General features: G+C 49.0%; 1 protein-coding gene across 3 annotated transcripts in view; it reads right to left on the reverse strand.

Moving 5' to 3' along the window:
• cbwd (COBW domain containing) overlaps positions 1 to 2699 on the reverse strand; it is a 63015-nt gene extending 60316 nt beyond the window's left edge. Inside the window, exon 1 of one of the 3 annotated variants that reach the window (XM_043718168.1) lies at positions 2604 to 2699. The gene's annotated coding sequence lies outside the window, so the exon portion shown is untranslated. The other 2 variants (XM_043718160.1, XM_043718151.1) reach the window with 2 other exon arrangements.
• Positions 2700 to 3668: the final 969 nt, after the last annotated feature.

Consider the following 3668-nt stretch of genomic DNA (forward strand, 5'->3'; position numbering starts at 1 on the left):
GCCGGTGACAGAGAGGCCATTCACCCGGCGATCAGAGGCCGGTGACAGAGAGACCATTCACCCGGCGATCAGAGGCCGGTGACAGAGAGACCATTCACCCGGCGATCAGAGGCCGGTGACAGAGAGACCATTCACCCGGCGATCAGAGGCCGGTGACAGAGAGACCATTCACCCGGCGATCAGAGGCCGGTGACAGAGAGACCATTCACCCGGCGATCAGAGGCCGGTGACAGAGAGACCATTCACCCGGCGATCAGAGGCCGGTGACAGAGAGACCATTCACCCGGCGATCAGAGGCCGGTGACAGAGAGGCCATTCTCCCGGCGATCAGAGGCCGGTGACAGAGAGGCCATTCTCCCGGCGATCAGAGGCCGGTGACAGAGACCATTCTCCCGGCGATCAGAGGCCGGTGACGGAGAGGCCATTCTCCCGGCGATCAGGGACCGGTGACGGAGAGGCCATTCTCCCGGCGATCAGGGACCGGTGACAGAGAGGCCATTCTCCCCGCGATCAGGGACCGGTGACGGAGAGGCCATTCTCCCGGCGATCAGGGACCGGTGACAGAGAGGCCATTCTCCCAGCGATCAGGGACCGGTGACAGAGAGGCCATTCACCCGGCGATCAGAGGCCGGTGACGGAGAGGCCATTCTCCCGGCGATCAGAGACCGGTGACAGAGAGGCCATTCTCCCAGCGATCAGGGACCGGTGACAGAGAGGCCATTCTCCCAGCGATCAGAGGCCGGTGACAGAGAGACCATTCACCCGGCGATCAGGAGCCGGTGACAGAGAGGCCATTCACCCGGCGATCAGGGACCGGTGACAGAGAGGCCACCGGTGACAGAGAGACCATTCACCCAGCGATCAGAGGCCGGTGACAGAGAGGCCATTCTCCCAGCGATCAGAGGCCGGTGACAGAGAGACCATTCACACGGCGATCAGGAGCCGGTGACAGCAGCAGCAAAGGTCCTCCAGCGATCGGGGGCGAGGGGTGGAGGAGTTGGCAGCGGACTCTTCAAATTGGCGGCTGACACCTGCAAGGCGATATCTGCAGCTACAGCAGGCCTCGTGGCCCAGCGGTGGTCTGGCCTGGCCTGGCCTGGCCGAGGAGACAGGGACTCCTGGAATGGGGTGAGTGTGGGTTCAGCAGCGCCAGCAAAGTGGGCCCAGCGGTGAAGGGAAGGTGCCGAGAGTGGGGAAGCTCCTACACTGGGGGGGTGGGGAGGATCTGACACAGACAGCAGCAAGGGGGTGGAGGTCTTCCTTGATCCTAGGTACTGACATGGACTGGGTCAGAAAGACTCAGTCTGGGCTTTTTAACTTCACTAGTTTTCTAATACATTCCTGTAACCTATAATGCAGGACTATTCATTTCTTTACTTCAATAATTTTTTTGTTTCCTAAGAATTTGATCTTTAATATCTGTATCTAGGTACCTTTGCACCAAAGATGGTGCAGTTATCTAAACCTTTCACTGTATTTAAGTACATGTGACAATAAAACTAATTCTATTTAATTTAGATGTGGTCTCGTGTACAGTTGCAGTAAGCCATCCCTACACTTATACTCCAACCCCTTTCAAATAAGGGCCAACATTCCATTAGCCTTCTGATTAACCTGTCAAGATGATGCTAAAATGGTCAACTCCTTGCAAGCTCCTGTGTGCAGATCTAAGTTTCCTAGTTCCTACAATCATTCTACATTCTTTAAACTTAAAGCATACTTTAAAAAATTATTAATATGTTTTATCTAAACTCAGGTTTGAAACTCCTCTGCTGCTGTTTTTATTTTGCTGCTGTTTAGCAATTATTTACTTGATCTGCCTGTATTGCTCACAAAAGCTTTTCACTATGTCCCGGTACACGTGACAATAAAGTTAATTCAATTACCTGTTTACTCTGTGTGCTAGCTTTCTCTGTTTTTATGTACAATTCCCACCCCCAAAGTCCCTTTGTGTTGCAGCTTTCTGGATTAAAATAATATTCCAATCGCCCCCTGCAGTGTCCTGTATATAACATGAGCATTAAAACATGGGGAGTAACATATTTTTCCTCACCAACCTGTTCAGATGTGTTATTTACAGCTTTGGAGCAGGTGGGACTTGAATCCAGGTCTTCCATTCAGGGCTAGAGACACTACCACATGAGGCCAAATCCTCAAATATTCCCTTAAACCCTCTCCGTATTTCCGGAGGAGATTTGAGGATCTGACGCTGTGCTCTACCGGCGAGTTTGTTTAAATCTATAATATTGCAATCTTAAACTAATCTTTGCATTCTGCAAATTGCAGGTTTTTAAATGTTTTGTTCACAAGCATCTTGGTATTTTAGCGGCAGGAGATAGTACTAGAGTAACATTGCAGGCTGCGTGGAGTAAATTACACAACTCAGCTTAAACTGAGAAGGATTAAACCCTCACCATCACATAAATACGGTAATGCCAGCATTCAGCAAGCTCCCGACCAGCCTGGAAAAATCACCAGAGCAGTTTCCGCCGAACTCAGTGTCGCGATAAAAGACTAGCACCGCCTCGCTGATGCTTTTCCTTTCTCTGCCGTGTTTTTGTTTAATGACCGGCCCAGTACAGTGACTGCAGTAAAACACTTACTTCAGCAAAAGGGCCGAGCAAGTCACCCTTTAGCGGAGCGGGTTCCCACGGGGCTGCAGCTGTTACTGTATCATTCCGGGAATTGTTACACTGGCAGCGCCCGCTACACACACACACACAGACACACACACACAGTGATACTCACAGATACACACAGACACACACTGATACACACACAGAGAGTGATACTCACAGATACACACACAGAGTGATACTCACAGATACACACACAGACACACACACTGATACTCACAGATACACACACACTGATACAGATACACACACTGATACAGATACACACACTGATATTCACAGATACACACACACAGAGTGATACTCACAGATACACACAGTGATAAAGATACACACACACTGATACTCACAGATACACACACAGAGCGATACAGATACACACACATAGTGATAAAGATACACACACAGTGATACTCACAGATACACACGGTGATACTCACAGATACACACACATAGTTACTCACTCACACACTGATATACACACAAACTCACACACTGATACTCACAGATACACACACACTGATACTCACAGATACACACAGTTACTCACTCACTCACACACTGATACACACAGTTACTCACACTGATACACTCACACAGAGACACACACTGATACAGATACACACAGTTACTCACTCACACACTGATACACACAGTTACTCACACTGATACACTCACACAGAGACACACACTGATACAGATACACACAGTTACTCACTCACACACTGATACACACAGTTACTCACACTGATACACTCACACAGAGACACACACTGATACAGATACACACAGTTACTCACTCACACACTGATACACACAGTTACTCACACTGATACACTCACACAGAGACTCACACTGATACTCACAGATACAAACACTCACTCACACACTGTTACACACACAGAGACTCACTGACTCACACTGATACTCACAGACATACACTCTCTCTCACACACACTGATACACACATACTCACACAGATACACACTGATACACACATACAGATACACACACAGATACTCACACACACAG

This window comes from Chiloscyllium plagiosum, chromosome 2 (assembly GCF_004010195.1).
Source record: "Chiloscyllium plagiosum isolate BGI_BamShark_2017 chromosome 2, ASM401019v2, whole genome shotgun sequence".
Lineage (NCBI taxonomy): Eukaryota > Metazoa > Chordata > Chondrichthyes > Orectolobiformes > Hemiscylliidae > Chiloscyllium > Chiloscyllium plagiosum.